Below are 9,866 nucleotides of genomic sequence, written 5' to 3'. Positions count from 1 at the left end.
TGTCCTGTTCTATACTGTACACAACTGGTGCAAAGAGTGAAAAAAAACCAAAATTTTATCGTTTTTCAGTCAGAGGAAGGGAATAGATAGTGATGACTTGACAAAAAAAGATAAAATTTCCCTTACTACTCTGTCCCTCACCTGCATACCTGAAAAAATGGGGAATATAGGCCTATTTGAAGTTAAACAGTTCTAAATGCGTTTTTAATCATCTTAAAAGTAAGCGATAGCAATGTGGACATCAATGCATAAGGTATACGTATGTGCAAGTCAAATGCGGGAAATCCTTACATTGAGCTATCCGATATGATCCATCAAAAGATGATGTGATTTCAAAGATATTGGTCTTAGTATATTTTAAAATGCTCGTCAGAAACAAGTTCCCACTTAGCTCTTGGATTTAAACCATGCCTCGGATTAGAATGGATTCGTATAAACTAAACATTTTGCACTATGTCGCACCTCAATACAAAAGCAATCCCTTGCCTCAAAATTCATTTCCTACTTCCTTAAGTCACATGAGTTCAAACCATGTAGCAGTGCAATTGAAGTCATTCCTAGAATAACAAATAATCTGCACCAACAAGCAATTACGAAGAAAAGAGTATTCCCAACCAAGTTTTTGGCCTGTGACACGCAAATAAAACTATAACTTCAGTCCTCAACACAATTCTTGAGTTTTGGGGTAGTGGAAGGGGCTTCAGTAATAAGAGCGAAGTTCCTGAACTCAGCAATTTCATGGCAATTTTTACGTTATAATAAGCAACTCAAAGGCTCTCGTTTAGGAATAACGTCATACACCTGACGTGCAATCTCAGTTATAATATAATCATGATCCTAGAACGAGGAAACTTGATTTTGAGCTTAGTGCTATCAAAAAATTCAATACAAATAAAGGAAATGAAAAGTTAGGAGAAGGACCTAAGTCGAAGATCGCCAATCTCACAGCGCAATTGCTCTCGAGGAACGATTCGAAGAAACCACGATTGACATATACTCCTAAAACCGCAAGTAATTGCTAATTCTTCAATTTTATAAATAAAATCTGGGAACAGGAGAACTGTACTGTACGGAATTAACGCCGGAGAAGGGTCCATACTCGGATAGGGGAAAAGAGTCAATTTGCATTTAACCTCATCATGCTTGGTTAAATTGAAACTAGCCCCCCAACGACATTACTCTAGCACTGTTTAGGGGCTGTTTGGTTCCTATTTTTAAGGGAAAGACTTTCTTAAAAGCCTGCTAAAAGTGCCAAAATGTCACTTTTTGGCAGTCTTTCAGCCCAAATCGCCTCTAAAAAAGAAGATTTTGGCTGAAAGCCTGCCAAAAAGTGATACTTTTGACACTTTTGGCTGGCTTTCAAGAAAACATTTCCCTCAAAAACAGGGAACCAAACAGCCCATTACTTGCGCCTTTCGATGATTTTGCGTTTACAGTCTGCAGTTGGCACCAATAGTAGCATTTACGAAACTTTTAAAGCTGCAGGGGTTTTTAGATATTATTCCTCCCTGATATCATCCATATTGTGATATAACTTCATCGAATCCTCATAATAGCTACTACCTCTTCCAGATTACATTAGTAAGTTAAAAGTAGACCTATAGTCAAATGTTTTAAAAAGCCTTTGTCTAACCCGCCTAGGCGTAAGGTGTAGACGGTATGGTACATTGACCGTCTATCTAGCGCCTAGTGCCTAGACGGTTTCTAGACTGCGCACCTAGATTTTAGGAGCTCCTAATGAAGATTAGTTTGCACCATTTAGGCATTGATCATGATTTTCTTCATTACAACCTAAACATCCTCCAACCTCTTCCCAACACCAACTATGAAATACCTTTACATCTCTCGACCTTCAACAAAACATCATCCGCCACCATTTAAGAAATCTGCCTAGTTGTAGTACAGCGTGTAAGTTTTCTATAACATTAGCATTTATTATTAGTAATCATAATTAAAAATTAAAAAAATAGAAAAACACCTAGGCCCCATCTAGGCTTCCACTTAGGCACCTAGGCTCTAGGTATTGAGTCCAACGTTTAGGCCGCCTAGCACTTTTTGTCACTTTGCCGATAGATAGTTGGCCAATAAATAAAAAGAAATATTTCGTTATGTTTACCTTTTTATGTTGAATTGATCATTATACCTCTCCCCTAATTCTCCTAAACTCATTAACCTCTTCCTTAACAATGGTAATCTCCTCGGCATCAATGACTCTTCTTTTTTAACTCTATAAAAGACGTTGAAGAACCTCCAAGCTCATCCGTTCTTCATTTCACAAAGTCTCTCCTATATTGTCTTCTGGCCTGCTATATATAGAGTTTTTCAATTTCAAATTCCTCTTCTAATGAAAATGGTGGTGTTAGGCTACTATAAATAACTTTTTGTGGGTTGTAGTGCGAGATTAGGACCAGCAAGAAATATTGGGAGAATAAAGGACTCCGGATCTATGTTTATCCATAATATAGGAATTCAAGATTCAAAGGTTGTGGGTATTCTGCTTAGGTTGATGACAACAAACGTTTAATGGTGAAAATGTTAAAAGAATTCAATTTGTTGGGCAAGAAGTTGAATGAGGTGTTATTCTTGATCATGAAGATCCTTTTGGTTGTATTAGGGTTTTGAAATTATACAAAATGTTAGTTGTTTGTCAAAGTTTATAGCTTTTTAAGCAATGCAAGTTGATGTATTTTGCCTCCCATGGGCAAAATTAAAATTGCACAACACTAGCTACCCGTAACTCAATTCTAGTTAGAGCCTTTGAATGGCAATACTAGTAGAGAGTGCTATTTCAACCAACTTATTTGATTTTGGTGATGCGATAGCTATTTGATGATTTGAGGGAGTTATATCAAAATATGGATGATTTCAGGGAGAAATATCTAAAAAAAACTTCCTTTTTTTTATCTTGTGCTTTAATAAAAAAAAGGTGTCCTTTTCTAGTTAACAACTTTTAATTGATTATAAGTAATTTGGATCCTCTTCACTATAAAAAAGTAGTTGAGAGATTATTATTTTTAATTGTAAGCGTTGATTATCTAATGAATGATTGTGATATATTCTAAACTAACGCTCACCATACCCTCTGTGCAGTCTTGATTCCTAATTTGCACTTAAAGAAAAAAATTATAACTATCCGCTAGATAATCAATGATTATGATTAAGTAGTAATCCATCTATTACTTTTTTTATAGTGTAAACAATCTGAATCTGATTGTAAGAATAGGTTCGACTATGATGGGGGTTATATTAAATTTATTCTTTTGTAAAAAGATCGGGGTAAAAGCCCGTCTGGGTCTTGTATCCATACTTCAATACTTTGCCAAACATGCACATGCACGCATGCATTAATGCCCATAAAGACACCTACACTTAGTTACACAAACACACACACATATAGCTGCATGCACATAGGTACGTATTGTAAAAATAGGCAGCCCACCATCAAGTGTGCAGAGCAAGCGGACGGCCCACCCAACAATTTATTTTATCTCTCCTATATATATATATATATATATCTTTTTTAGGGAGATATTTGTGAGAGATTTGAGAGTTTGTGTGAGGGTTTAATTGTGTGATTGTAAACCATATTTGTATTCTCTTTCTCTAGTAGTAAATCTCCCCCCTCCTTGCCCCGTGGACGTAGGCGATTTACCGAACCACGTAAAAATTAGTTGTCTTACTGTCTTGTGATTTGTAATAGCTTGTAGGATCCCTCGACAAGTCAGTCCTAGAAGTGATGAGAGGAAGAGCCAATATCTCACTTTGTTGAGATATTCGCTTCATATTCTTGTTTCCTTGGTGAGACGAGAATTCTTATTACGACCTGACTCTCTTATTGTGCTGCCGAAGTGCTGCCGAAATTTTTGCTGCGCACAACAAGTGGTATCAGAGCTCCGGGTTGGATTTGGGAGCTTGTTCAAAGGATTCGCTATTGGATTCTTATTTGAAGAGTTAGATCTACAACATGGGTGAAACAAGCACATCAGGATCGTCTCTTACGAAGGCGATACAAAGTCTGAGCATCAATAACACTAAGATTAATGTTCTGAAGTTCGACGATAAGATTAATTTTGGATTGTGGAGGTGTCAAGTGATGGACGCCTTGGATGCACAAAATTTGAAGTAGACTCTTAAGTTACAAGAGAAACCTGTAGATATGGAGGATAATATTTGGAAGAAGATGAACAGTAGGACTTGTGGAGTTATTCGGTCATGCTTGACGCCAGATCTAATTTATGATGTGATGAATGAGACGTCGGCGAAGAGATTGTGGGAAACACTCAATGAAAAATATCTTACTAAAAGCATTGAGAATCGGCTTCACTTGAAGAAGAGATTTTACCAATTCAAGATAAAGAGGGGAGTTTCTATCAGGGAGCATGTCAAAAATTTCACGAAGCTACTTTCAGATATGGCCAATGTGGATATCATGGTTGAGGATGAAGACAATGCGATGTTACTTTTGTGTTCGTTTCCCGAGGATGATTACGGCACATTCATTCTCACTATGATTAATGGAAGAACTATTATTAGCTATAAGGAGGTGACCTCAGCTTTGATGAATTATTTGTTGAGGAAGAGTGATGGTGAACCCTCCGAGAAGGCATCGGGAGATGCACTAGCAGTTCGAGGCCGTGATTCAAACCGTCGTCAGTTCAACCGCTCAAAATCGAGGAATAGAGGTGGCCATAAGAGTATTGGTAGGAACCAGTGTCGTTTTTGTAAAGAAGAAGGACATTGAAAGAACTACTACCCAAAGTTGAAAGATAAAGCTGGGAAGAATAAAGAAAAAACTGTACAAGCTTCGGAAGTGAATGTTGTCAAGGCTAGTGACGACAATTCAGATACAGATTCTTCAGGCTATTATTGCTATGCATTACCGTCAGTTTGTTACGCTGACTCTACGGAGTGGATGATGGATTATGGTGCTACATATCATATTTGCCCTAGGAGGGATTGGTTCTCCAGCTTTGAGGAGTTGGAAAGAGGGGATGTCGTGCTCATAGGTAATGATCACGTATGCCCTATTGGTGGTATTGGTACAGTACGGATCCGGATGTGTGACAGGGTGACTCGGGAGCTGAAGGAAGTAAGATTCGTTCCTCAATTGACGAAGAATATCATTTCGCTTGGAACTTTGGAGGCAGCTGGCTATAAGGTGATCTTGGAGAATGCGACTCTGAAGGTCACAAAGGGGTCCATGGTGGTGATGCGAGGTGTCAGGGAAAATAACATTTACTACTTGAAGGGCAAGACAATAACTAGGGGTCTGGCAGCTTCGATTACCACAGAGGAAGATGCTACCAGCTTATGGCATATGAGATTGGGACACACTGGTGATAAGTCCCTACAGGTATTGACAAAGCAGGGGCTATTGAAGGGTGCAAAGACCTACAAGATGGAGCTGTGTGAACATTACATACTTGGGAAGAAGACAAAAGTGAAATTCGGCACCGCTATTCACAATACCCAAGGTATATTGGACTACATTCACACAGATGTTTGGGGCCCTTCCAAGCACACATCACTTGGTGGGGCCAACTATTTTGTCACTTTCATTGATGACTATTCTAGGATGAATTGGATATACCCGATGAAGCATAAACATCAGGTCCTGGATATTTTTGTAAAGTGAAAAAAGAAAGTGGAGTTGCAGACAAGTAGAAAGGTGAAGACTCTACGTTCAGATAACGGTGGAGAGTATAAGAGTGATCCGTTTCTGCAGTTTTGCTGGGATCACGGCATTAGGCGACACTTCACAGTTCGAGAGACACCGTAACAGAACGGGGTGGCTGAGAGATTGAACCGTACCTTGCTGGAGAAGGTGCGATGTATGATGACGCAGAGTGGATTGCCTAGATCTTTTTGGGCCGAGGCGTTGGTTTATGTGAGCCATCTTGTGAATAGGTTGCTGTGCACTGCGATACATGGAAAGACTCCGTTGGAGCGATGGTCTGGTTCGGTAGCTAGTGACTATGAGTCGCTTCAGATATTTGGGTGTCCTGCTTATTACCATGTCAGTGATGGTAAATTAAATCCGAGGGCGAGGAAAGCAGTCTTTGTGGGATTTAGAGATGGAGTTAAAGGCTTTAAGTTATGGGATCCGTAGGATAAGAAGATAGTTATTAGCAGGAATATCATATTTGACGAGGCGTACATGATGAAGCCTCAAGTTCCTCAGCGGGTGGAGGATAATGTGACTTCACTCACTCCAGAGAGCATTGTATCCATCGAGGCTCCTACAGAGGTGACACTGGAAGGAGATGAGATGACAGTCGAGCATTTAGAGGATACAGTGAATGTTAGGACTCAGGAACATGGTCATGTTCAGGAGTCCATTACATCTAATAGACCAAGAAGAAACATTCGTCGGCCAGCTAGATATGACGATGTCATGATTGCATATGCATTATCAGCAGAAGTCGTTGATGATTTGATTCCTTATACATTTAAGGAAGCGGAGTCAAGTTCTGATTCGATTAGGTGGAGGAAAGCCATGGAGGAGAAGATGCAGTCTCTTCATAAGAACGACACTTGGGAACTTGTAAAGCTACCGAAGGGTAAGAAGGCTATTGAATGCAAGTGGGTGTATCAAAGAAAGAGGGATCTTTAATTGGGGAAATTAGATTCAAAACCATATTGGTTGCCAAGGGATATGCACAGCTAGAGGGCGTTGATTACAACGAGGTATTTTCACCTGTTATGAAGCATTCGTCGATTCGTATTTTATTAGCATTGGTGGCACAACTAGATTTGGATTTGGTCCAGATAGATGTGAAAACAGTCTTTCTACATGGAGATTTAGAAGAGAAGATCTACATGACACAACCTATGGGGTTCAAAGCTGCAGGAAAGAAAGAATTAGTATGTAAGCTGAAGAAGTCTCTTCGGATTGAAACAATCGCCGCGACAAATGGTACAAAAGATTTAACAGCTTTATAATTGGCCGAGGGTACACGAGGAGCCCATATGACCCGTGTGTTTACATGCACAAGTTACAGAATGGTGAGTATATCTATTTGCTGTTATATGTTGATGATATGCTCATAGCTTCCAGAAATACTTCAGCTATTAGAAAGTTGAAAAAAGAGCTGTCATTCGAATTTGAGATGAAGGATCTTGGAGAAGCAAAAAAGATATTGGGTATGGAGATCGAGAGAGACAGGGTGAAGGAGAGGTTAAAGTTGACACAGAGGAGTTACTTGCAGAAGATGATGAAGAAATCTAGTTATGATGGCAATTAATGCCAAGGCGGTGAGTACTCCATTAGCTCCCCACTTTAAGCTATCAGCTAAGATGTCACCTGTTTTAGTTGAGGACCGTGAATACATGTCCAAAGTTTCATATGCCAATGTTGTGGGTAGCTTGATGTATGCGATTGTGTGTATAAGGTCAGATTTGTCACAGGCCGTGAGCATGGTATCTAGGTACATGCACGACCCTGGGAAGGGTCATTGGGAGGCCGTGAAGTGAATTCTACAGTATATCAAAGGTACTGTGGATGTTGGTTTGGTATTTCAGAAGAATGAGAAGAACGTGCAGGATTGTATTGGTTACGTGGATTCTGATTATGCGGGGGATATGGACAAGCGTTGGTCTACTAGCAGATATGTGTTTATACTAGCAGAAGCACCAGTATGTTGGAGATGCACACTTCAGTCTACAATGGCTCTCTCTACTACGCAGGCAGAGTATATGGCGTTGACTGAAGCTGTGAAGGAAACTTTATGGTTGCAGGGATTATTGGAGAACTTGGGGATTGCACAGGAGACCCTTCGGGTGTATTGTGATAGCATGTCAGCTATCTATTTGGCGAAGAACCAGGTTTATCATGCGCGCACGAAGCACATTGATGTCAGATTCCACTTTGTTCGTGACGTTTTGGATGATGGAGACGTCATATTGGAGAAGGTCCACACGAAGGACAACCCTACGGATATGTTGACCAAAGTTGTTTCAGGTGTTAAGTTTGGTCATTGTTTGGAACTTTTGAACATCCTTCGATGTTGAGGTCTTTGGAGGCCATTTGGGTGAACTACGTTCGGCTTGATTCATTGGGCAAGAGGATGCGTAGGCAGTCTTTACGATGCAGCCGGTTGGATTAGTTGATTTTGATGGGGGTGAGATTGTTTGAACTCTCATTCGGATTCTCGACTTGTTGTGGATTAAGTCTGTTGTCGTGAATTAACTTCATGGCGTACTGGACATAACAAGTGAGACATTTGGTTTGGTTGGTATCGACTCAGTTTTTTTTGGAGAAACTTCACCGAGGTGGAGAATTGTAAAAACGGGCGGCCCACCATCAAGTGTGCAGAGCAAGCGGACGGCCCACCCAACAATTTATTTCATCTCTCCTATATATATATTAATGTGATTTAGGTTTTTTTAGAAGCGGCTGATTTGTGTGCGCAAGGAGCTTTTCGTTGAAGTTGGCGGCTGCGGGTGCAAAAGAAAAAAAAGGGTTTGCTGCAGATTGATTTTTCGGCGTGAAAAGCAAAACTACAGAGGAGAGCCGTCGGTTTCAGAGAGTTTGTGCATTCTTTTTTAGGGAGATATTTGTGAGAGATTTGAGAGTTTGTGTGAGGGTTTAATTGTGTGATTGTAAACCCTATTTGTATTCTTTTTCTCTAGTAGTAGATCTCCCACATCATTGCCCCGTAGACGTAGGTGATTTGCCGAACCACGTAAAAATTAGTTGTCTTGCTGTCTTGTGATTTGTAATAGCTTGTAGGACCACTCTGTTGGATATTTTTAAAGAAAAGGCAATTTTGCCTTAATGAATTCTAATAAATTTTTGTAATTAAAATATGCAATTAAAATATGTTTTAATGTGTTTTAAATTGTAATTAAAATGGGCATAATGACTATACATTATGACGAACGTTACGAAATTTATTGAGGGATTTTGTAACGGCTCTTTTCAACCCCTATATAAACAACATATGTTGAGCTCAAGAAACATGAAGAAAAATGTGGAAAACTTATCTTGTTTTCTTTTCTCCTCTACATATCATTTTCATCTATACTTTAGTTTTACTTTATGGGCAACTTCTTCATCTGAGCTGAAGCTCTGCACTCTCGCCCGAGTGCAGAGGCCGGGCCGTTTCCGGGGGTTTTTACCGCTAGGGGAGAAGTGATCATCTGCGCCAGGGCGATAGGCGGGTCCTCAATCTTCTAGGGCAGTGTTTACACGACTGCTCCCGTCAGGCCTGTTTCTCTAATTTATATTATCTATATTTGATGTATTATTTATTTAATTTCCGGGTTTAAATTCATGCTATAATCTTTATTTATTTGATAAATTCCCAACACACTCGACAAGTCAGTCCTAGAAGTGATGAGAGAAAGAGCCGATATCTCACTTTGTTGAGATATTCGCTTCAAATTCTTGTTTCCTTGGTGAGACGAGAATTCTTATTACGACCTGACTCTCTTGTTGTGCTGCCAAAGTGTTGCCGAAATTTTCGCTACGCACAACACGTATACCGTCCATGCATATTTACATGCATGATAAACAATAATATTAGGTTTAAATTAGGGGTTGAAATGAATTGCCCTTCACGGGCTGAAGCTCACTGCTGAGAATGACTTATCATTGTTCTCCTTTATTTTGTTTTATTTTTTTCTCTTTCATGCAAATCCGTCACAAGCACGTCTCAAACTCCAAGCACCTTATAGTTAATCAAAGAGAATAATCACGGGACACAAAAAAATAATTCAAATCATAAGTTATAATGTACTAGCACTTTAATGTCTCATGGTTCCGAAAAAGAAAAATGATAGATTATGTTAATAATCTTGTGAATCTTTATATTAATAGTATGTATATATTCTGTTGTAAATCATTCCGTAACTATAGCCTAATT

The sequence above is a fragment of the Asparagus officinalis genome, chromosome 7 (assembly GCF_001876935.1).
Source record: "Asparagus officinalis chromosome 7, Aspof.V1, whole genome shotgun sequence".
NCBI lineage: Eukaryota > Viridiplantae > Streptophyta > Magnoliopsida > Asparagales > Asparagaceae > Asparagus > Asparagus officinalis.
The sequence above is the reverse complement of the archived record's forward strand: the minus strand, read 5'-3'. Positions refer to the sequence as shown.